General features: G+C 40.0%; 1 long non-coding RNA gene across 1 annotated transcript in view; it reads left to right on the forward strand.

Annotated features, from left to right (window-relative positions):
• The first annotated feature begins 281 nt into the window (after window positions 1-281).
• LOC116555327 overlaps window positions 282-26,638 on the forward strand; it is a 32,347-nt gene continuing 5,990 nt past the window's right edge. Inside the window, exons 1-2 of the long non-coding RNA XR_004270480.1 lie at window positions 282-645; window positions 14,571-14,646. This is a non-coding gene — a long non-coding RNA (uncharacterized LOC116555327). The remainder of the gene's footprint in view (window positions 646-14,570; window positions 14,647-26,638) is intronic.

The following is a 26,638-nucleotide window of genomic DNA, read 5'->3' on the forward strand; positions in this document are numbered from 1 at the left end:
ACCTAAACATTCGTGGAATAAATACTGCCACATTGATCTGCTAAGTTAATAAGTCTTGCTAATATTGTATTGGAGCCTAAAGGTTATGCATTAAACGTTCCATTAAAAGGCAGCAGCTTAGGGTGTAGTGGCACATGCCTATAGACTCAAGCTATTTGGAAGGCTGATGTAGGATTGCTTGAACACAGGAGTTCAAGATCAGCCTGCTGGGCAACACTGTAAGATCTAGCTCAAAAAAAAAAAAAAATTAAAAATAAATAAATAAATAAGCAGTAGCTTAGAAACCATAAAAGTTTAATTTGTATTCAGTTATTTAATAATAGTAATATTCACCCTGGAGGTCTCTCAACTAATTAGAAATCTCTTTTAAAACACTGAAAAATTTTAGACAGTACCTAAAGGACAGAAAGAAGACTCAAATTTCAGTCAAAAGCCTGACTGCTTCAAACAGTTTGCTGAACAAAGTGAAACAAAGAAATCTCCTCAGATGTCAACCTTTCCCCAGAGATCAAGAGGCTTAGGCATGGACAGGAGCAAGGAAGAATATACTTCTGAGCTCTGAATCTGCAGGAGAGCATTTTCTTGATTGATTAAAGCAGCAAAAAAGAATATGAATTAAAGCAATCTGGCCAAATGAGAGAACAGGTTAGTAATGACTTTTTCCTCCTTAAAAAATTTTATGACAATTCTACACATGTGGGAATGTCTAGGCTTCTCCAGCACGATTTTCATTTTAGACTTCGGAACTGTGAAGACTTATTCCATATGAACAATGAAGGCTAAGCATCCTTAAACTAAAGTTAATGTTGAATTCAGATAAGCCATAAATGTATACTATGCATATTATGACACTGCTTTAGATCAGTTTGGTTCATATTGTGCTATTATATATGCCCTATTGTTCATGTTTATTTTAGAAACTGTGACTCAATGTCCTTTGTTCCTCTTCTCATTTAAAAAAAAAACAAACAAAACTGTCCCAAAGCTTAAGTTTCTTATATTTTACTATGTTTCTGAGACTGCTCTGCCTCACTTGAGGGTGCTCCTTTCTGTCTCCAAACCTGGGTGTAAAGGTTCACAATAGTAAGATTCTGGGTCAGGAAGTCAGAATCTGTAGGATGGAACTAGCCAGAAGGTTTGAGTGAAGGCAGTGGATGTCAGGACCTAATGCAGAATGACAATAATCAGGGTACCCCAGAACGCACTTTGCCTCTACCTTTGGCCACTTTGGAGAAGAAACTTACGAGGTAGACCATTACTGGCACTAACCCTACTCAATCTTACCAAATAATAGATGTTAGATGTGTTTTTTTAATCTTAGAAGAGAGAAGGATATTTCTTAGAACGATCACTGTCCTTATGTTGTTCCCATTGTTATCTTAATCCTTGTCAGAATTCATTTTTAGCTCTCACAACAAACTTCAATGTTTTCTAGTAAATTCAGAGTTTTGCAACCATCACCACAATTAATTGAGAACATTGTCATCATTGCCAAAAGAAACTCTGCATCTTTTAATAGTCACCCCCTCCTCCCCCTTATATGTGGATCATGTAATAAGTGGTCTTTCATGACTGGCTTCTTCCACTTACATAATGTTTTCAATGTTCATCCCTGTGGTATTGTGTATCAGTATTTCATTCCTTTTTAGTGCCAAATAATGTTCCATTATAAGGACATACCACATTATATTTAGCTATTCATCAACTGATGAACATTTGGATGGTTTCTGTTTTTTAGCTATTAAGAATAATGTTGCTATGAACTTTTGTGCACAAGTTATGTGTGAATGTATGTTTTCATTCCTCCTGGGTATATACCTATGTTCTCCTCCCCCGCCCTGCCTACTTTTTTTCACCCCTGTGCAATGCACTTACCTTGGAAGACACAGTTTTCACAAGCCACGTAGAAGAGCAAGACATCAGTAAGTAGGTCCTAAAAGGTAGAAAATTATGTTACTCATATCAAAAAACTATTTTTGTTTTAAAACTACATGTATGCCCTTTTTAGCAATGACCCAAATACTTGTTCAGAAATTAGTAATTGAGAAACAGACAGTGAGGGAAGGACTCAGTCTTCAGTATCAACAAAAGTCCCTGCCAAGCTACTAAGGGTCCTTGTTTCAGAGCTTAAAGTCATTTATCTATAAGCAGATGGACTAATACATTGAAGCTAATATAATGGTTGCAAAAGTCTCCTGGGGTCTTTGTTCTCTGACCAAATATTTGCATCCTGTGTCTTGAATAAAAAGTTTTAATTTCTACTTAATAGTTTACCCACTGATGACTTCTTTAATTTGGTCTTTTTCTTTAAAATGCAGGCTAAGATTTCAGGAAATGTGTTTAACCTTATAAAGATCAACACATAGGTGTAATGGTCTTATGTGAGGAGAGGCATAGTAAAGTTTGCTGTTGTTAGAGTAAAATCAATACCTACAGAAGAGAAAATTAGAAAGGAAACTGCTGATTTTTAGTCCTTTTTTCTTGTCCCCAGTCTGTGCAGGTTTGGAACTCTAGGAATCATTACATTATAACAGTCTCCACATTTCCATTCTAATGGGTTCCAGGTTTTCCTGTTATGGGGGTGAAACTAACAGACTTAGTAAATCCTTATTTATTTGTCCCAAAGGCCAGGCAGTACTCTTTCTTCTCTGGTGCTGGTTTCTATTCATTCACCACCTCTTCTCACATTCTTTTGCTGCCCATCATTAATCTTTCAAGCTACAGCTGGGTGGGTTCAGAACAAAACCATAAGAGGAACTGAAAAATGAAATATTTACCTGCACCAATGGGGAAAAAAGGCCTATCAACTTTATCCTTTCAATGCAATCACATTTTCAAAAATTTTATTCTACTCACTTTCTAGATAGAAGACAGGATGTATACATACGTAAACACATATATATTCACTCTTGGGTGTGTGTGTGTGTGTGTGTGTGTGTGTGTGTGTGTATATATATTTTACTATCTATCCTCATTTGTAATGAGGTAAAATATATAGAGCTCAGTTAGTTGCCATGGAGACACTGGTCCTCTCTTATCACAGAGCCACACTATCGTCTGGTGTCAGCCAAGGAGGGATGACAAAGGCCTCCCCAAGAGCCTAGCTCTGCAATTATGGAGAAATCAAGCACCTCTTTTAATAGAGCACATCCAGGTATACATGGCTCCTCTCCCAGCACTGTCTTTCTTTCTCCCTTCTCAAAAACTTACACATAGCAGGGTGCAGTTACCAAGTATAGATATCTTCTTCTGTTGGATGGCTTGTTTATTTCAGATTTCAGTGATATTCTTTGGTTTAAATAACAGAGCTCACTATCATCCCCTTTGTTTTTAAATCTTAATTTTTTTTTTAGCAATTATTATTTTCTTCCGATGATACACAGTGATCATCCTTTTATGAATTAATCTGTTTTTATGGTTTGTCATAATTAATGAAGGAGTGGACAAATGAAAATCACAGTTTCTAAATTTTTTTAGTCCTGAATTTTTTTTTTCCTGATTTCTCCAACCAAACTGCTAGCGCTATCAACAAATTTTTTTTTTTTAAACCTGAATGATCAGCATTTATTCTTTGTCTTCTGGTAGTGATATAAATGAGAAGCTAAAAGAACTGAATGCATTTAAGAGGAGAAAGAAAAAAGCCTAATTTTTCTTTAAGTATTTTTATTTTATTTGGGGGTTGGCTCAACTACTCCAAGATTTGATTTTGATGCTCAGACATTCTAAACTCACTCAGAAATCTGAGGTCAAACAAACATGAAAAAATGCTCAACACCACTAATCAGAGAAATGCAAATCAAAACCACAATGAGATAGCATCTCATGCCAGTCAGAATGGGTGTTACTAAAAAGTAAAAAAACAACAGATGCTGGTGAGGTTGCAGAGAAGGGAGAACACTGATACATTGTTGGTGGGAATGTAAATTAGTTCAGCCACTGTGGAAAGCAGTTTGAAGATTTTTCAAAGAACTTAAAACAGACCTACTATTTGACCTAGCAATCCCATTACTAAGTGTATACCCAAGGAAAAATAAATCATTCAACAAAAAAGATACATGTACTTGTATGTTCACCTCAGCACTACTCACAATAGCAAAGACAAAGAATCAACCTAGGTGCTCCTCAACAGTGGAATGGATAAAGAGAATGTGGTACACATATACCATGAAATACTATGCAGCCATAAAAAAGAACAAAAGCATGTCTTATGCAGTAACACGGATGCAGCTGAAGGCCATTATCCTAAGCAAATTAATGCAGGAACAAAACCCAAATACCACACATTCTCATTTATAAGTGGGAGCTAAACACTGGGTACACAGGGATATAAAGATGGCAACAACAGACACTAGAGACTCCAAAAGTTGTGGGGAGGGGAATGCTGAAAAACTACCTATTGGGTAGCATACTCTCTACCTGGGTGACAAGATCAATTGTACCCAAACCTCAGCATCATACAATATACCCATGTAATAAACCTGCACATGTACCCCCTGAATCTAAAATAAAAGCTGAAACCATCATTTTCAGCAAACTACCACAGGAACACAAAACCAAATACCACATGTTCTCACTCATAAGTAGGAGTTGAACAATGAGAACACATGGACAGAGGGAGGGGAATATCACACACCGGGGTCTGTCTGGGGGTAAGAGGCAAGGCAAGGGAGAACATTAGGAGAAATACCTAATGTAGACAACAGGTTGATGGGTGTAGCAAACCACCATGGCACGTGTATACCTACGTAACAAACATGCACGTTCTGCACATGCACCCCAGAACTTAAAGTATAATAAAAGAAGAAATTAGGATGAAATAAGGTATAGACTGAGACACTCAAATTAGCCTGAATCTATTATTTTAGATAGACTTCTTGCAGTAACAGCTAAGATTTGCCCTGTGTAGTATCTATAATGTTACAAAATATACCATTGTCTTTGGTTTTCCTCAAGTTATACAACTCTCATCTGAAAATTAGAGTGTCAGAGGAATAAACAAAAAAGGTTATAGAGCTTTGTTAACATACTCTTATCCCTAAGAAAGAAGGAATGTTCAGGTGTTTAGAAAAAGTATGATTACAGTTGGGTTAGGGAAAGATAAAAACAGTGAGATATTATAAATATGTAAGACAAAATCCCTGCTCTGAGTAAACCTGAAATCTAATTGGAGAAATAAGCCTTTAACTTATGTAAAGGTTCAGTAATATGAATTAAGCAGCAAAAAGTATACATCAGCATAAGTGTTGAGTGGCATGGGATTAATCAAGTCCAGAGTCAGTAGGATTTAGCAGAGTAAGAAAGATTTGAGATTAGTCTTAAAGAAAAGAAGAAAAAGCATACTAGACAAGGAAAACAGTAGAAGCTACAATGCAGTAGAAAAATGGTGATGGTCTTCTCAGGGGATTGTGATAAAGTTAGCATTACTGAAGCAAATCATTCTTGAGTTTCAAGAAAACTTCCAGAATCAGTTTAGGTGATGATGCTAGTTTCCTCCTCTAAGACCAATCTCCAAGGTGCATCCCTCTTTCCTTTACTAGGAAGGGTGGAAGGGGTGGGAGAAGGGAAGAGAGGGACAGATGGAGAGAGAAAAGAAAGGAAAGAAGAAAAGAAGGAGAGGGAGAGAGGGAAGGAAGGGAGAGGGAGATAGAACAATGACATTTAAAAAATGACACAATAAAGAAATGAAAAGCAGAATTTGCCTTTTTGCAGGTGGAGAACAAAGTGGGTTTTCACAGGCAGAATGTGGACACATTCTGTGCTGTATGATCCCCATACGCCAGGAATGTCATTAATTAGATAGAACGGAATGACTGGAGACAGGCCAAATGCAGCTCTGGAGATCAAGGGCTATATACCACACATTTTCACCCATGCTATGCAATCTTTGGTATAGTTACACAGTATGTATTGGCTTTATCAGGAGCTTGACAGGAGCCTGAATTAATACTAGGATTTTAATATACCACTGATTCCTGGCATTTTTGTTAACAAAAGATGGTCTCATAAACATACAGTATCTCTGAGCTGGACAACAAGAGGAAAGGATACTTGGACAGTGGCATAAGCTGGGGGGAATGCCAGCATAAAAGTTTATTGGAACTATTTTAAAATGTCTGCAGAAAAGGTTTACTGGGAGGTGATTTGAAAGAACAAAGATATTCATGATAATATAACAGTAAGGACAGGCAGGGCAGTTCACATCGGTAATCCCAGCACTTTGGGAGGTGAAGGTGGTAGGATTACTTGAACCCAGGAGTTCGAAACCAGCCTGAGCAACACAGTGAGACCTCATCTCCGCAAAAGATACAAAAGATACCCAGAAATGGTGGTGTACGCCTGTAGTTCCAGTTAGTCAGGATGCTGAGGTAGGAGAATTGTTTGAGCCCAGGAGGTTGATGCTGCAATGAGCCCAGGTTGTACCACTGCATTCTAGCCGGTGTGACAGAGCAAGACCCTGCCCCTAAAAGATAAACAGTAAGTGCTCCGTAAACATTATCTATGTGCCAAGCACTGTGCTAAATGCTTCATGTGCTTGATCTCATGTAATTCTATAAGATAAATAGTAGTCACCTCCATATATTATAGCAGAGAAAACTGAGGCTCAAGAGAGATTAAAGCAAGCAAGCTGCCCATAATGAACTGACTCTATTATAATAAAGGCAGTATTTGCCTCAAAATATATAATCACTATAGTATCTATTTCTTCAGCATTATCCTCTCTTCTATTTCCTTTGATAAGGTTATATGCAGAGGCATAAAAGAAAAAATCTGTATTTCCATTGTAAATTTTGTTAAGATGGAAAATACAAATTGAAGAGAATATTTCCAAATAAAGAGGGGGAATGGAGACAGTGCTCATAGAGAAATACTTCTTAGGACACTAGAGAAAAGCAGTAAAACAGTCAAGATAATTCTCTTCTTTAACATGGTTCACCTAGCTATGTAGGGACTCATGCAAAAACAAAAATAAAAATGTACAAAGAAAGAAAATTCAGTGTTTCTCATCTTCCCTCATTCACTTGCCATTCTGTGGGCATGAGATTATAAATTCCAATGAGCTTTGCTCACTTCATAACCTGGTCTTGTGATTCTGGAACATACCAAGCTTCTTCCTATCACAGCACCTTCACACTGCTTGTTCCCTCCACTTAGAAATTATAGCTGACTTCTCGGGACGATCCAAGATGGCCATTTAGGAACAGCTCAGGATTGCAGCTCCCAGTGAAAGCGCAGAGGGTGAGTGGACGCCGCGTTTTTCTTGCCCACAGACTAGGAAATTCCCGGGCGGAGGTGCTCCACGGTCGCCAGCGCGGCTGTGCCGGCCAGCGCCGCTGCTTTGCCCCGCGCGGCTGCTTTGTCAGCGCCCCGGAGCCGCGGTTCTCCGTACAAAAAACACCGGTCCGGGGGCCCTTTTGGCTGGCGATTGGAGCCACGGGAAGTCGCCCATACGCCGGTTCAAAAAGGGGACTGAGCAGAGAACCAGGACAGTAGATTCCAGGGCAAAAAAAAAAAAAAGCGCCACAAACCTCAGTGCCGCTGTTTAAGCCAGTGCAGAGAGTGGCCGCAGGGGAAAACAAACAGAACCCGGCGCCTCTTCAACAGGCGACTGGAACACCAACTTAAAAAAGGCTCTGAGGCAGGGAGCCAGGCGATCGGGCTTGGCTGGCCCCACCCCCACAAAAGAACAGCAACCAGAAACTCTGGATTGAGAGTTTCACAGCAAGCGCAGCTGAACCCAGGACGGTCCAGCTCTGTGGGGGAGAGGCGTCCGCCATTACCGAGGCAGCCCGCCGTTGCCAAGGCAACCCGCCACTGCTGAGGCAGCCCGCCGTTGCCAAGGCAACCCGCCACAGCAGAGACTCCGCCCCAACAGAGGCAGGCCACCATCGCCAAAGCAGTTCTAACTACACCCATATAAACAGGACTGCAGGGAAGTTCACTAGGCAGCGGGGCGGAGCCCACAGCAGCTCAGCAAAGCTGCTATAGGCCGACAGGGACTAGGCTGCCTCCTTGCTGGGCTGCGCAGGTCTGAAGGAAAAAAAAAAAAAAAAAGGCGGCAGCATAACGGAAACTCGTAAATAAATCCCTAAATCTCTGGGACAGAGCACCTGGGAACAAAAAGCAGTTTATGAGTTCTGCTGCAGCAGACCTACAAGTACCTGCCCAGCAGCTCTGAATGAACAACAACAGAGCTCGCAGCTCACCATTTGAGCTCCTATAAAGAAGAGACCGTCTCCTCAAGCAGCTCCCTGACCCCTATATATCCAAAAAGACACCTCATAAAAGAGAGATCAGATTGACACTAGGTGGGTATCCTTCTGGGACAAAGATAGCAGAAGAAGAAAACTGGTAACAACCCTTGCTGTTCAGCAGCTGCTGCAGGTGAACCCCAGGCAAGCAGGGCCTGGAGTGAACCTCAGCAGACCTACAGCAGAGGGGCCAGACTGTCGGAAGGAAAACCAAAAAACAGAAATAACCTCATCATCAACAAACAGAACGTCAATCTGAAAGATTTGAGACCCAATCTGAAAGCCAGCAACTACAAAGTCGACAGGTGGATAAATCCTTAAAGATGGGAAGAAACCAGCACAAAAAGGATGAAAACACCCGAAACCAGAACACCTCTCCTCCTAAAAGGGATCACAACTCCTCACCGGCAAGGGAACAAGGTTGGATGGAGAACAAGTGTGATGAAATGACAGAATCAGACTTCAGAAGGTGGGTAGTAAGAAACTTCTGTGAACTTAAAGAACATGTTCTAACCAAATGCAAAGAAACTAAGAACCTTGAAAAAAGATTTGACAAAATGCTAACAAGAATGGACAAAATAGAAAGGAATATAAGTGAATTGATGGAGCTGAAAAACGCAACACGAGAACTTCGTGAAGCATGCACAAGTATCAACAGCCGAATTGACCAAGCAGAAGAAAGGATATCAGAGGTCGAAGATCAACTCAATGAAATAAAACGGGAAGGGAAGACTGGAGAAAAAAGGGTAAAAAGGAATGAACAAAGTCTCCAAGAAATGTGGGACTATGTGAAAAGACCTAATCTACGTTTGATAGGCGTACCCGAATGCGACGAAGAGAATGAATCCAAGCTGGAAAATACTCTTCAGGATATTATCCAGGAAAACTTCCCCAACCTAGCAAGGTAGGCAAACATTCAAGTCCAGGAAACACAGAGAACACCACAAAGATATTCGTCAAGAAGAGCAACCCCAAGGCACATAATCGTCAGATTCACCAGGGTCAAAATGAAGGAGAAAATACTAAGGGCAGCCAGAGAGAAAGGTCGGGTTACCCATAAAGGGAAGCCCATCAGACTCACAGCAGATATCTCAGCAGAAACCCTACAAGCCAGAAGAGAATGGGGGCCAATATTCAACATCCTTAAAGAAAAGAACTTTCAACCCAGAATCTCCTATCCAGCCAAACTAAGCTTCATAAGTGAAGGAAAAATAAAATCCTTTGGGAACATGCAAGTACTAAGAGATTTTGTCACCACCAGGCCAGCTCTACAAGAGCTCCTGAAAGAGGCTCTACACCTATAAAGGAACAACAAGTACCAGCTCAACTAAAGGGCAAAATGGCCAGCTAGCACCAAAATGGCAGTATCAAATTCACACATAACAATATTAACCCTAAATGTAAATGGACTAACTGCCCCAATCAAAAGACACAGACTGGCAAATTGGATAAAAAGACAAAACCCATCGGTGTGCTGTATCCAGGAAACCCATCTCACATACAGGGATACACAAAGCTTCAAAATAAAGGGATGGAGGAAGATTTCCAAGCAAATGGAGAGCAAAAAAAAAGCAGGAGTTGCAATTCTCATCTCTGATAAATTAGACTTTAAAGCAACAAAGATCATAAGAGACAAAGAGGGACATTACATAATGGTAAAAGGATCAATGCAACAAGAAGAGCTAACGATCCTAAATATATACGCACCCAATACAGGAGCACCCAGATACGTGAGGCAAGTTCTTAATGACTTACAAAGAGACTTAGACTCCCACACAATAATAGTGGGAGACTTTAACACCCCACTGTCAACATTAGACAGATCAACCAGACAGAAAATTAACAAGGATATCCAGGACTTGAACTCAGACCTGGACCAAGCAAACCTAATAGACATTTACAGAACTCTCCACCCCAAATCCACAGAATATACATTCTTCTCAGCACCACATCACACCTACTCTAAAATTGACCACATAATTGGTAGTAAATCACTCCTCAGCAAATGCAAAAGAACGGAAATCGTAACAAACAGTCTCTCAGACCACAGTGCAATCAAGATAGAACTCAGAATTCAAAAACTAACTCAGAACCGCACAGCTTCATGGAAACTGAACAACTTGCTCTTGAATGTTGACTGGATAAACAATGAAATGAAGGCAGAAATGAAGATGTTCTTCGAAACCAACGAGAATGAAGACACAACATACCAGAATCTCTGGGACACATTTAAAGCAGTCTCTAGAGGAAAATATATAGCAATAAGTGCCCACATGAGAAGCAAGGAGAGATCAAAAATTGACACCCTATCGTCAAAACTGAAAGAGCTAGACGAGCAAGATCAAAAAAACTCAGAGTCTAGCAGAAGACAAGAAATAGCTAAGATCAGAGCAGAACTGAAGGAGATAGAGACACAAAAAACCCTTCAAAAAAATCAATAAATCCAGGAGCTGGTTTTTTGAAAAGATCAACAAAATAGACAGACCACTAGCCAGATTAATAAAAAAGAAAAGAGAGAATAACCAAATTGATGCAAAAAAAAAAAAAACGATAAACGGGATATCACCACAGATTCCACAGAAATTCAAACCATCATCAGAGATTATTACAAACAACTCTATGCACACAAACTAATAAACCTGGAAGAAATGGATAAATTCCTGGACACTTGCCTCCTGCCAAGCCTAAACCAGGAAGAAGCCGAAACCCTGAATAGACCCATAACAAGGTCTGAAGTTGAGGCAGCAATTAAGAGCTTACCACCCAAAAAAAGCCCAGGTCCAGATGGGTTCACAGCTGAATTCTACCAGACATACAAAGAGGAGCTGGTACCATTTCTTCTGAAACTATTCCAAACAATACAAAAAGAGGGAATTCTTCCCAAATCATTTTATGACACCAACATCATCCTGATTCCAAAACCCGGCAGAGACTCAACAAGAAAAGAAAACTTCAGGCAAATATCCATGATGAACATAGATGCAAAAATCTTCAATAAATTACTGACAAGCCGATTGCAACAGCACATCAAAAAGCTTATCCACCAAGATCAAGTAGGCTTCATCCCGGGGATGCAAGGTTGGTTCAACATACTCAAGTCTATAAACGTAATTCACCACATAAACAGAACCAAAGACAAAAACCACATAATTATCTCAATTGATGCAGAGAAGGCCTTTGACAAAATTCAACAGCCCTTTATGCTAAAAACACTCAATAAGCTAGGTATCAATGGAACGTATCTCAAAATAATAAAAGCTATTTATGACAAACCAACAGCCAATATCATACTGAATGGGCAAAAACTGGAAGCATTCCCCTTGAAATGTGGCACCAGACAAAGATGCCCGCTCTTACCACTGCTATTCAATATAGTATTAGAAGTTCTAGCCAGAGCAATCAGGCAAGAAAAAGAAATAAAGGGCATTCAAATAGGAAAGGAGGAAGTCAAACTGTCTCTATTTGCAGACGACATGATTGTATATCTAGAAGACCCCATCGTCTCAGCCCCAAACCTCCTGAAACTGATAAGCAAGTTCAGCAAAGTCTCAGGATACAAAATCAATGTGCAAAAATCACATGCATTCCTATACACCAATAACAGACTTAAAGAGAGCCAAATCAAGAACAAACTTCCATTCACAATTGCCACAAAGAGAATAAAATATCTAGGAATACAACTAACAAGGAATGTAAAGGACCTCTTCAAGGAGAACTATAAGCCACTGCTCAATGAAATAAGAGAGGACACAAACAGATGGAGAAACATTCCATGTTCATGGTTAGGAAGAATCAATATTGTGAAAATGGCCATACTGCCCAAAGTAATTTACAGATTCAATGCTATCCCCATCAAGCTACCAATGACCTTCTTCACAGAACTGGAAAAAACCACCTTAAACTTCATATGGAACCAAAAGAGAGCCTGCATAGCCAAGTCAATTCTAAACAAAAAGAACAAAGCGGGAGGCATCACACTACCAGACTTCAAACTATACTACAAGGCTACAGTAATCAAAACAGCATGGTACTGGTACCAAAACAGAGATATAGACCAATGGAACAGAACAGAGGTCTCGAAGGCAACACAACATATCTACAACCACCTGATCTTTGACAAACCAGACAAAAACAAGCAATAGGGAAAGGATTCCCTGTTCAATAAATGGTGTTGGGAAAGCTGGCTAGCCATGTGCAGAAAGCAGAAAATGGACCCCTTCCTGACACCTTACACTAAAATTAACTCCAGATGGATTAAAGACTTAAACATAAGACCTAACACCATAAAAACCCTAGAAGAAAATCTAGGCAAAACCATTCAGGACGTAGGTGTAGGCAAGGACTTCATGACCAAAACACCAAAAGCATTGACAACAAAAGCCAAAATAGACAAATTGGACCTAATCAAACTCCACAGCTTCTGCACAGCAAAAGAAACAATCATTAGAGTGAATCGGCAGCCAACAGATTGGGAAAAAATTTTTGCAGTTTACCCATCTGACAAAGGGCCGATATCCAGAATTTACACAGAACTAAAACAGATTTACAAGAAAAAAACTAACAAGCCCATTCAAAAGTGGGCAAAGGATATGAACAGACACTTTACAAAAGAAGACATACGTGAGGCCAACAAACATATGAAAAAATACTCATCATCACTGGTCATCAGAGAAATGCAAATCAAAACTACATTGAGATACCATCTCACGCCAGTTAGAATGGCAATCATTAAAAAATCTGGAGACAACAGATGCTGGAGAGGATGTGGAGAAATAGGAACACTTTTACACTGTTGGTGGGAGTGTAAATTAGTTCAACCATTGTGGAAGACAGTGTGGCGATTCCTCAAGGACCTAGGAATAGAAATTCCATTTGACCCAGCAATCCCATTACTGGGTATATATCCAAAGGATTACAAATCGTTCTACTATAAGGACACGTGCACACGAATGTTCATTGCAGCACTGTTTACAATAGCAAAGACCTGGAACCAACCCAAATGCCCATCGACGATAGACTGGATACGGAAAATGTGGCACATATACACCATGGAATATTATGCAGCCAACCAAAATGATGAGTTTGGGTCCTTTGTAGGGACATGGATGAACCTGGAAACCATCATTCTCAGCAAACTGACAGAAGAGCAGAAGATCTAACACCGCATGTTTTCACTCATAGGTGGGTGTTGAACAATAAGAACACATGGACACAGGGAAGGGAGCACTACACACTGGGGTCAGTTGGGGGGAAATAGGGGAGGGACGGTGGGGGGTGGGAAGCTGGGGAGAGATAGTAAGGGGAGAAATGCCAGATGTAGGTGATGGGGAGGAAGGCAGCAAATCACACTGCCACGTGTGTTCCTATGAAACAATTTTGCATGTTCTTCACATGTACCCCAAAACCTAAAATGCAATACAATAAATAAATGGGAAAAAAAAAAAGAAATTATAGCTGACTTCTCAAGAAACGTGTCAGTTCAGATGTTAGTTCTTCAGACTGACTTTTCCTCAACAACCTAGGTAAAAGGTTTCTCCTCTTCCCTGCTCAAAACCTACCCCCTTCCTCATACACTATCTAAATATTCTGCTTTTTCCTCTTCACACCATGAATGACTATCTGAAGTTATTTTTTATTTTTATTATTTTTTAATAGAAACAGGGTCTCACTGTATTTACCAGGCTGGTCTCAAACTCCTCACCTCAAGCCATCTTCCCACCTTGGCCTCACAAAGTGCTAGAATTATAAGTGTGAGCAACCATGCCTGAGCTATTTTTATATTTTATTTTATATATAAAAATGTATTCCTGTGAATGTAAGTTTTATTTATTACTATATCTCTAGTACTTAGAAAAGCAGTTGGCACATAGTAAGAACTTAGTAAATACTTGTTAAATGAATGATCACCACACCTGCCAATAGGAATAGAGCAAACTCAAAACAGACACATTTGGTAATGCTTCAAATTTAGAAAGTGCTTACATATATTTCAGTAGTCAATATCCCACTGGGGACTAATCTGCATATCAACTGGTTATATCAAAACACCTAAAAATCAAAGAATTCTATTTGCTATTACAAGTCTTAGTCTTATTTGCATGAAGGCCCTCAACTCAATTAAAATTCTTGGCATAGTTGTGTGCCTAGTTACTGGCTAAACTTTCAAAGCACTGTTAAGGACTTTCAATAGAATCCAGAAGAGCAACAAAATATATCAATGAGTTCTGAAGTTTTTATTGCCATTTCCAACAGACAAAGCTCCTGCTTTCATCTGCCAGAAATGTCCCTGTAAGCACTAAGGTTTTTATTTCTGCTTTTTAGACTAACACAAGTTATACTGCTTTGCGCAGCTAGAAGAGAACATGGTTAACACAGGAAAAACAGCTGGTCAAAGCAGGTAACTTTTTTGTTCATAACACAGAGTTACTTTGAAATTTTCTTGGTATTTGAAGAGGGAATGACATCCAGGGTTGAGAATTCAATCTCACATTCATACATCGTCTTTGCTGACTTATCCAGGAATTAGGATAAATTCTTTATGGATTTTATCCCATTCCAGTTTCAGTGGCCTGGTGTTATCCTGAAAAATTAGCACCTCCATCTTCCATTTGGGGCTTGACAAGAATCAATATATTTGGAAGTGATAGAAGACATAGGTAGCAAATTCTTAACTCTGAGAAGTAATGACATTTCAAAAACACCAAATTGTTGGTGTCCCCTCTACAAAATGATTTTTTGTTTTCACTTACAGAATGAGGCTTAGGTAAAAAATATCATTAAGAAAATCCTATGTTGAGGCCAGCCACGGGTTCATGCCTGTAATCCCAGGACTTTGGGAGGCTGAGGTGGGTGGATCACCTGAGGTCAGCAGTTCAAGACCAGCCTGGACAACATAGCGAAACCTTGTCTCTACTAAAAATACAAAAATTAGCTGGGTATGGTGGTGTATACATGTAGTCCCAGCTCCTCAGGAGGCTGGGGCACGACAATCACTTGAACCCAGAAAGCAGAGGTTGTAGTAAGCTGAGATTGTACCACTGCACTCCAGCAAGGGTGACAAAGCAAGACCCTGTCTCAAAAAAAAAAAAAAAAAAACCAAAAAAAAAAAAAACACAAAAAAAAACTAAACAAAAAAGTTTCAGTTAGTTTTAAATCATAAAATAAGTATTAATAAAAAGAAAATCCTACGTTCTACGTTGGACTTGACAAAGAGTTTCCAGGTCCTTTCAGTATTTCCAATGGGAGTTATAATTATTTTTTCTGAACTGATGACTGCAGGTTTTTCCTACAGAGTATTTTCTTTTCAACAAGAAGCAGAGACTACAGTTTTTACTGACCTCCATCTATCCAGATACCTGCTCTTAACTCATCAAACAGTCTGTCTCATTTCTAGGACATTATACATTGTTTCAGACCTCTTTTCACTATAAGAAATGAAAACAAATGTCTAATTCCTAGGACCTATATGGTAGAAAATAGAAAAGACAGTCCCACTTCTGGTGTAGACTCCAGTCACAAGAGTCCTTCTAAACTGATTAAGAATTACTAACCATTATCTTTTTGTGATTTCATTATTGTGCAAATGTATATCCCATTAGGTATTCATCAACTGATAATTAAAATATTTTTGTCTATAAAAAGCATGTTTATCTTGGAAAAACTGCCAGCAATTTCACCTTAAAAATTTGCAATGTGCACGAATGTTCATTGCAGCACTGTTTACAATAGCAAAGACCTGGAACCAACCCAAATGCCCATCGACGATAGACTGGATACGGAAAATGTGGCACATAATACACCATGGAATATTATGCAGCCATCAAAAACGATGAGTTAGGGTCTTTTGTAGGGACATGGATGAACCTGGAAACCATCATTCTCAGCAAACTGACAGGAGAGCAGAAGATCAAACACCGCATGTTCTCACTCATAGGCGGGTGTTGAACAATGAGAACACAGGGACACAGGGAAGGGAGCACTACACACTGGGGTCAGTTGGGGGGAAATAGGGGAGGGACGGTGGGGGGTGGGAAGCTGGGGAGAGATAGCAAGGGGAGAAATGCCAGATGTAGGTGATGGGGAGGAAGGCAGCAAATCACACTGCCACGTGTGTTCCTATGCAACAATTTTGCATGTTCTTCACATGTACCCCAAAACCTAAAATGCAATAAAATAAATAAATGGGAAAAAAAAAATTTGCAATGTGGTTCATTTGCCAAAAAAAAAAAAAAAAGCTGTTCTAAGTAAAATGCAATGTTCAATGTATCATATAAAATTCTTTTATGAAAGGCTTTTGGCTTTTTAGCACCATGCCAGAGCAGGTGCAAGGTGATAGGCGAAAGCTAATTGAATTAGTACATAGAGCAGTACTTAGTGAGCTGCACATGGGTAAACAATAAGGTAAGAAGACCATTAATAAATGCAATAATAAGTCTAGCATGGTGTCGTGTGCTTGTAATCCCCGAACTTTGGGAGGCCAAGGCGGGCAAACCATGAGGTCAGGAGTTTGAGACGAGTCTGGCCAATATGGTGAAACCTCATCTCTACTAAAAATACAAAAAATTAGCCAGGCATGGTGCTGCGTGCCTGTAATCCCAGCTACTTGGGAGGCTGAGGCAGAAGAATCACTTGAATCCAGGAGGCAGAGGTTGCAGTGAGCCAAGATTGAGCCACTGCATTCCAGCCTGGGCAATAGAGTGAGACTCTCTTTCAAAAAAATCAATAACCTCAATGATGGTATCGAGAAATTGCAACAGAATACAGAAAATGGTAATGCAAGGATGCATCTTTGAAAAGCTATGCAAAGCCTCTGAGATTACCCAGATGAAGTCCCATTCTTCACTTTGGTAGTATCTAAAGTTAACAAATCCTGGCCTTTGTCCCTCCCCTGCTGTTCTTCATTTTAACGATCTAGTTTAAAAAAAAAATGGTTGAGTGTAGTGGTTCATGCCTATAATTCCAACATTTGGGAGGCCAAGGTGGGAGGAATGCTTGATGCCAGAAGTTTGTGATCAGCCTGGGCAACATAGTGAGCCCCTCATCTCTCCAATCAATCAGTCAATCAATCAATCAATTGAAATATAAAATATAAAAGCAAATAGTAACAGAAATGAGGAAATTCAACAAGACATGGGAGCACCCAAGAGGTACACATATCAGTGAATGCTAAGTAAAATGAATAAAATACCAAATTTTGGTCTTTAAATATATTTCTATCTACATTCTATAAGTATGTATTAAAGAGGTGATCACAACAAATTAGTAACTTATTTTTCAACTTAAAAAGGGAGGATATATAATATTACTGATGATTGGATAAGCACACTATCTTTTATACAACCAAGTGCGTATTTTGCTTTATAGTAATAATCAGGGGAAATTATACATTTATTCTACCACTAAATGTACTACACATATTTTTTTATTGTACTTTGGGCTCTGGGGGACATGTGCACATCCTGCATCCTGTAGGACTATTGTGTAGATACATACACACCATGGTGGTTTGATGTCTCCATCCTCCTCCCCCCACTGTCACCTATATCAGGCATTTCTCCCAGTGTTATCGCTCCCCATTCTCCCCCACCCTCGCTGTCCCTCCTCTTCTCTCCACTCCACCCCCCCACCAAGGCCAGTGAGTGTTGTTCCCTTCCCTGTCCCCAAGTGTTCTCATTGTTCATCACCCACCTAGGAGTAAAAACATGTGGTGTTTGGTTTTCTGTTCTTGTGTCAGTTTGCTGAGAATAATCCTTTCTAGATTAATCCATGTCTCCACAAAGGACACAAACTCATCATTTTTTATGGCTGCATATTATTCCATGATGTATATGAGCCACATATTCTTTGTCCAGTCTATCATTGATGGGCATTTGGGTTGGTTCCAAGACTGTGCTATCATAAACAGCACCGGAACCAACATACATGTGCATGTGTCTTTATAATAGAAAGATTTATAATCCTTTGGGTATATACCCAGTAATGGCATTGCTGGGTCAAATGGAATTTCTATTTCTAGATCCTTGAGGAAGTGCCACACTGTCTTCCATAATGGTTGAACTAATTTACACTCCCACCAACAGTGTAAAAGTGTTCCTTTTTCTTCACATCCTCTCTAGCATCTGTTGTCTCCAGATTTTTAAATGATCGCCATTCTAACTGGTATGAGACGGTATCTCAATGTGGTTTTGATTTGCATTTCTCTAATGACCAATGATGATGAGCATTTATTCATATGTCTATTGGCTGCATATATGTCTTCTTTTGGAAAGAGTCTGTTCATATCCTTCTCCCACTTTTGAATGCATTTGTTTTTTTCTTGTAAATCTGCTTTAGTTCTTTGTAGATTCTGGATATTAGCCCTTTGTCAGATGGGTAGATGGCAAAAAATTTTTCCCATTCTGTTGGTTGCCAGTTCACTCTAATGATTGTTTCTTTTGCTGTGCAGAAGCTCTTGAGTTTAATTAGATCCCATTTGTTTGTTTTGGTTTTTGTTGCCATTGCTTTTGGTGTTTTAGTCATGAAGTCTTGCCTGTGGTATGTCCTGAAGGGTTTTTCCTAGGTTTTCTCCTAGGGTTTTTATGGTGTGGTCTCATGTTTAAATCTTTAATCTATCTGGAGTTAATTTTGTCTGAGATATAAGAAAGAGGTCCAGTTTCAGCTTCCTGCATATGGCTAGCCAGTTTTCCCAACACCATTTATTAAATAGGGAATCATTTCCGCATTGCTTGCTTTTGTCAGGTTTGTCAAAGATCAGATGGTTATAGATGTGTGGCATTACTTCTGAGGCCTCTGTTCTGTTCATTGGTCAATACCTCTGTTTTGGTACCAGTACCATGTTGTTTTGATTACTGCAGCCTTGTAGGGTAGTTTGAAGTCGGGTAGGGTGATGCCTCCAGCTTTGTTCTTTTTGCTTAGGATTGTCTTGGCTATGTGGGTTCTCTTTTGGTTCCATATAAAGTTTAAGGGGTTTTTTTCTAGTTCGGTGAAGAAGGTCAATGGTAGCTTGATGGGGATAGCATTGAATCTATAAATTACTTTGGGCAATATGGCCATTTTCACAATATTGATTCTTCCTAACCATGAGCACGGAATGATTTTCCATCTGTTTTTGTCCTCTCTTATTTCCTTAAGCAGTGGTTTGTAGTTCTCCTTAAAGATACCTTTTACATCCATTGTTAGGTGTATTCCTAGGTATTTTATTCTCTTTGAAGCAATTGTAAATGGGAGTTTACTTATTGGCTGTTTGTCTGTTATTGGTATATAGGAATGCTTGTGATTTCTGCACATTGATTTTGTATCCTGAGATTCTGCAGACGTTGCTTATCAGCTTAAGGAGGTTTTCGGCTGAGACAATGGGGTCTTCTAAATATACGATCATGTCGTCTGCAAACAGGGACAGTTTGACTTCTTTTCCTAATTGAATGCCCTTTACTTCTTTTTCTTGCCTAATTGCTCTGGCTAGAACTTCCAATACTATATTGAATAGGAGTGGTAAGAGAAGGCATCCTTGTCTAGTGCCAGTTTTTAAAGGGAATGCTTCTAGTTTTTGTCCATTCAGTATGATATTAGCTGTGGGTTTCTTGTAAATAACTTTCATTATTTTGAAACACGTTCCATCCATACCTAGTTTATTGAGAGTTTTTAGCATAAAGGGCTGTTGAATTTTGTTGAAGGCCTTCTCTGCAACTATTGAGACAATCATGTGGTTTTTTTCTTTGGTTCTGTTTATGTGGTGGATTATGTTTATAGATTTGCATATGTTGAACCAGCCTTGCATCCCCAGCATTAAACCTACTTAATCGTGGTGGATAAGCTTTTGGATGTGCTGTTGGATTCGGTTTGTCAGTATTTTAGTAAAGATTTTTGCATCAATAGTGATCATGGATATTGTCCTGTAGTTTTCTTTTTTAGTAGTGTATCTACCAGATTTTGGTATCAGGGTGATGTTGGTCTCATAGAAAGAGTTAGGGAGGATTTCCTCTTTTTGTATTGTTTGGAATAGTTTCAACAGGAATGGTACCAGATTCTCTTTGTCCATCTGGTATAATTCGGCTGTGAACCCGTCTGGACCTGGACTTTTTTTTTGGTTGGTAGGCTTTTAATTGCTGCCTCGACTTCAGATCTTGTTATTGGTCTATGCAGGGTTTCAATTTGTTCCTCACTTAGCCTCGGGAGTGTGCAAGTGTCCAGGTATTCATCCATTTCTTCCAGACTTACTGGTTTATGTGCATAGAACTGTTTGTAGTAATCTCTGATGGTGGTTTCTATTTCCGAGGAATCAGTGGTGATCTCCCCTTTATCATTTTTTATTGCATCTATTTGATTCTTCTCTCTTTTCTTTTTTATTAATCTGGCTAGTGGTCTATTTTGTTGATATTCTAAAAACCCAGCTCCTGGATTTATTGATTTTTTGGAGGGTTTTTTGGGTCTCTATCTCCTTTAGTTCTGCTCTGATCTTAGTTATTTCTTGTCTTCTGCATGCTTTTGAGTTTTTTTGAACTTGTTCCTCCAGCTCTTTCAATTTTGATGATATGGTGTCAATTTTAGATCTTTCCTTGTTTCTCATGTGGGCATTTATTGCTACAAATTTCCCTCTAGACACTGCTTTAAATGTATCCCATAGGTTCTGGTATGTTGTGTCTTTGTTCTCGTTGGTTTCAAAGAACATTTTTATTTCTGCCTTCATTTCACGGTTTAACCATTCATCATTCAGGAGCAAGTTGTTCAGTTTCCATGTGATTGTGTGGTTTTGAGTGCTTTTCTTAATCCTGAGTTCCAATTTGATGGCACTGTGGTCTCAGAGATTGTTATGATTTCCATTCTTTTGCATTTGCTGAGGAGTGGTTTACTTTCAATTATGTGTTCAATTTTAGAGTAAGTGTGATGTGGTGCTTAAAAGAATGTGTATTCTGTGGATTTAGGGTGGAGTGTTCTGTAAACATCTATTAGGTGTGCTTGGTCCAGATCTGCATTCAAGTCCTGGATATTCCTGTTGACTTTCTGTCTCGTTGATCCATGCAATACTGTCAGTGGAGGAGTAAAGTCTCCCACTATTATTGTTTAGGAATCTAAGTCTCTTTGTAGGTCGTTAAGAACTTGCTTTATGTGTCTGGGTGCTCCTGCATTGGGTGCATATATATTTAGGAGAGTTAGCTCTTCTTGTTGCATTGATCCTTTTACCATTATATAATACCCTTCTTTGTCTCTTCTGATCTTTGTTGGTTTAAAGTCTGTTTTATCAGAGACTAGGATTGCTACCCTTGCTTTTTTTCCTCTCCATTTGCTTGATAAATCTTCTTCCATTCCTTTACTTTGAGTCTATGTGAGTCTTTCCACGTGAGATGGGTCTCCTGAATACAGGACATCAATGGGTCTTGATGTTTTATCCAGTTTGCCAGTCTGTATCTTTTGATTAGGGCATTTAGGCTATTTACATTCAACATTAATATTGTTATGTTTGAATCTGATCCTGCCATTTTGTTACTGGCTGGTTGTTTTGCCTGTTAGTTGATGCGGTTTCTTCATTGCATTGTTGTTTTTTACCATTTGGTACATTTTTGCAGTGGCTGGTAGCGGTTGTTCCTTTCCATGTTTAGTACTTCCTTCAGGAGCTCTTGTAAGGCAGGTCTTATAGCAACGAAATCTCTCAGCAATTGCTTGTCCATAAAGGATTTTATTTCTTCTTCACTTATGAAGCTTAGTTTGGTCGGATATGAAATTCTGGGTTGAAAGTTCTTTAAGGATGTTGATTGAATATTGGCCCCACTCTCTTCTAGCTTGTAGGATTTCTGCGAAGAGATTCGCTGTGAGTCTGATGGTCTTTCCTTTGTGGGTGACTTGACCTTTCTCTCTGGCTGCCCTTAGAATTTTTTCCTTCATTTCAACCCTGGTGTGGTGAATCTGACAATTATGTGCCTTAGGGTTGCTCTTCTTGAGGAGTATCTTTGTGGTGTTCTCTGTATTTCCTGGATTTGAATGTTGGCCTGCCTTGTTAGGTTGGGCAAGTTCTCTTGGATAATATCCTAAAGAGTGTTTTCCAACTTGGATTCATTCTCCCTGTCACATTCAGGTATGCCAATCAAGCATAGATTAGGTCTCTCACACATTTTTTAAGGCAAATCTCCTTTGGATTGCCTTTAGTATCAATTAGAAAATCCATAGAAAAAAATCTGTCTCATTACTTTAAAAATCCATCTCTTTATGTTTTGAGATAGTCTCTCACTTTGTCACTCATGCTGAAGTGTAGTGGCACGATCAAGGCTCACTGTAGCATCAACCTCCCTGGGCTCAGGTGATCCTCCCACCTCAACCTCCAGAGTCATAAGACCACAGGTACGTGCCATCACAACTGGCTAACTTTTGTATTTTTTGTACAAACAATTTCACCATGTTGCCCAGGCTGGTCTTGAACTCCTGGGCTCATGTAATCCACCTGCCTCAGCCTCCCAAAATGCTAGAAATTATAGGCATGAACCATTGTGCCCAGTCTCTATTAAAAAAGAAAAACACCCCACCTTGGTCACTATACTTATTTCAAATGACTTTTGATTGTTTCAAAAACAGAGATACCTTCAGTTCAAACACTTGAAAAGTATGGTGGGGAGGGGCTAAGATGGCTGACTAGAAAAAACTGCAGTCAGAGGCTCCCATTGAGAATGAAAATGACAAGTGAATCTTACACCAGCAACTGATGTATCCAGCTTCTCTCACTGGGACTGACTAGGTGGTTAGGATGACCCACAAAGAGCAAGGAAAGCTTGCTTTTCCTTGATGTTTTGGAGTGATGGCCCACCTGGGAGCCACACATGGCAAGAGGAGCTCCTACCCCCAGCCAAATGAAGCAGTGAATGATTGTGCTATTTCTCCCAGGAAACCATGGTTTTTCCACAGATCTGTACAGCCTGTGGATCAGGAGAAACCCTTGCAACCTCACGTTGTGCTTGGGTCCCAAGCACAGAGCTGTGGAGATTCTCAGCGGCCACTTGGCTGGAAACTGCCTAAGACTACTGAGTTCCTGGGGGGAGAGGCAGGAGCCATGACTGCAGCTTTAGTCTGCTATTTTCCCCTGCCAGTGCCAGGGAGACTAAGTGGTTTGGACCCAGGAAGAATTCCCCACAGCACAGAATTCCACAGCACAGCAGCTGTGGAAGATTGTGGCCAGACTGTCTCTTTAGGCTGGACCCTGACCAATCCCTCCTCATCGGGCAGGATCTCCCTGCAGGAATTTCAGCAACTCCGGCCAGGGGTTTAGGGAGATAACTCCGATCTCCCTGGGAGAAGGCCCTGGAGGGAGTGGTGGCCATGATCTCCAGGGATCAGTGGACTTAGTCTTTTCCCCCTGCTGGCTCTGAGAAATCCAGGCAGTCCAGATGAGTGGGATTCCAACCAGTGCAGCACCACCCCAACAGCAAGTGGCAGCCAGAGTGCTTTGTTAAGCAGGTCCCTGATCCTGTGTTTCCTGACTGGATTAGACCCCCAAATAGGAGTCACCAGACACCTTATACAAGAGCATTCCTGCTGGCATCGGGTTGGTGCCCCTCTGGGATGAAGTTTCCAGAGGAAGGAGCAGGTAGCCATCTTTGCTATTCTGCAGCCTCCACTGGTTACACCTTCAGGTATAGGAGAGATGCAGGTGAAAAGGGTCTGGAGTGGATGGCAAATGGCAGTAGCCCTATAGAAGAGGTGCCTGACTGTTGAAAGAGAAACACACAGAAAACAATAACAACAGCATCAAGAAAAAGTCCCCACAACAATCTCATCCAAAAAAGTCAACAACCTCAAAAATAGAAGCTAGATAAATTCATGAAGGTGAGAAAGAATCAATGGAAAAACGCTGAAAACTCCAAAAGCCAGAGTTCTTGTTCTCCTCCAAATAATCAGAATACCTCTCCAGTAAGGGCACAGAACTGGGCTGAGGCTGAGATGAATGAACTGACAGAAGTAGGCTTCAGAAGCTGGGTAATAATGAACTTTGCTGAGCTAAAGGAGTATGTCCTAACCCAATGCAAAGAAGCTAAGAATTATGGTAAAATATTACAGGAGTTGTTAACAAGAATAGCCAGTTTAGAGAGGAACATAAATGGCCTGATGGAGCTGAAAAAACACAAGAGAACTTCACAATGCAACCACAAGTATCAAAAGCTGAATGGACCAAGCAAAGAATTTCAGAGCTTGAAGACTACCTTGCTGAAATAAGACAGGTAGACAAGATCAGGAAAAAAAAAAAAAAAAAAAAGAATGAAAAGGAAAGAACAAAACCTCTAAGAACTACGGGATTATATAAAAACAGTGAAGTTATGACTGATTCAGGTTCTCCCCAATCCTTGAAAGAGATGGGGAGAATGGAACCAGGTTGGAAAACATACTTCAGGATATCATCCAGGAAAACTTACCCAAGATAGCAAGATACAACAACACTCAAATTCAGGAAATCCAGAAAACCCCAGTAAGATACTCTATGAGAAGATCAACCTCAAGACACATAATCATCAGATTCTCCAAGGTCATAATGAAGGAAAAAATGTTAAGGGCAGCCAGAGAGGCCAGGGAAAGCCCATCAGACTAACAGTGGACCTCTCAGCAAAAACATGATAAGCAAGAAGAGCGAGGGACAATATTCAGCATTCTTGTTTCTTTTTTTTTTTTTTCAAGATGGAGTTTCACTCTTGCTGCCCAGGCTGGAGTGCAATGGTGTGATCTCAGGTCACTGCAACCTCTGCTTCCCAGGTTCAAGCAATTCTCCTACCTTAGCCTCCTGAGTAGCTGGGATCACAGGCATGTGCCACCATATCTGGCTAATTTTGTGTATTTAGTAGAGACAGGGTATGTCCATGTTGGTCAGGCTGGTCTCAAACTCCCAACCTCAGGTGGTGCACCTGACTCAGCCTCCCAGCAAGCTGGATAAACACTCATGACCCACTGGTGTGCTGTATTCAGGAAACCCATCTCACATGCAAAGGCATGCATAGGCTCAAGGAAAATTTATCAAGCAAATGGAAAGCAGAAAAAAGCAGGGGTTGCAATCCTAGTTTCTGACCAAACACACTTTAAACCAACAAAGATTCTTTTTTTTCTTAAAGACAAAAAAGGGCATTACATAATGGTAAAGGGTTCAATTCAACAAGAAGACCTAACTATCCTACATATATATGTACTCAATACAGGAGCACCCAGATTAATAAAACAAGTTCTTAGAGACCAACAAAGAGACTGAGACTACCACACAATAACAGTGGAAGACTTTAACACCTTATTGTCAATATTAGGCAGATTATCGAGACAGAAAATTAACAAAGATATTCAGGACTTGAACTCAGCTCTGGATTAAGTGGACCTGACAGATATCTACAGAACTCTCCACCTAAAACAACAGAATATACATTCTTCATGGTGCCACATGGCACTTACACTAAAACCAATTACATAATTGGAACTAAAACACTCCTCAGCAAATGCAAAAAGAATGAAATCGTAACAGTCTCTCAGACCACGGGGCAATCAGGTTAGAACTCAAGATTCAGAAGCTTAATCAAGACCACAAAACTGCATGGAAACTGAACATACTATTCCTGAATGACTGCTGGTAAATAATGAAATTAAGGCAGAAATCAAGAATTTCTTCGAAATCAATGAGAACAAAGAGACAATGTACCAGAATCTCTGTAATACAGCTAAAGCAGTGTTAAGAGAAAAATTTATAGCACTAAATGCCCACATCAAAAAGCTAGAAAGATCTCAAATTGACACCCTAACATTACAACTAAAAGAACTAGAGAACCAAGAACAAACAAACCCAAAAGCTAGCAGAAGACAAGAAATAACCAAGAGCAGAGCAGAACTGAAAGAGACAGAGACGTGAAAATGCTTAAAAAAAAAAACCCCAACGCCGGGCGCGGTGGCTCAAGCCTGTAATCCTAGCACTTTGGGAGGCCGAGGCGGGTGGATCACGGGGTCAAGAGATCGAGACCATCCTGGTCAACATGGTGAAACCCCATCTCTACTAAAGCTACAAAAAAATCAGCTGGGCATGGTGGTGCGTGCCTGTAATCCCAGCTACTCAGGAGGCTGAGGCAGGAGAATTGCCTGAACCCAGGAGGCGGAGGTCGCGGTGAGCCGAGATCGCGCCATTGCGCTCCAGCCTGGGTAACATGAGCGAAACTCCGTCTCAAAAAAAAAAAAAAGGAAAAAAAAAAAAAAAAAAACCCCAACAAATCCAGGAGCTTTAAAAACAAAACAAAACAAAACAATAAAACAGACTGCTAACTGGACTAATAAAGAAGAAAAGAAAAAAGAATCAAATAGACACAATGAAAAATGAAAAGGGAATACCTACTGACCCTACAGAAATATAAACAATGATCAGAGAATACTATAAACACCTCTTTGCAAAT

This window comes from Sapajus apella, unplaced genomic scaffold (assembly GCF_009761245.1).
Source record: "Sapajus apella isolate SASKATOON/1434 unplaced genomic scaffold, GSC_monkey_1.0 scaffold15, whole genome shotgun sequence".
Classification (NCBI taxonomy): domain Eukaryota; kingdom Metazoa; phylum Chordata; class Mammalia; order Primates; family Cebidae; genus Sapajus; species Sapajus apella.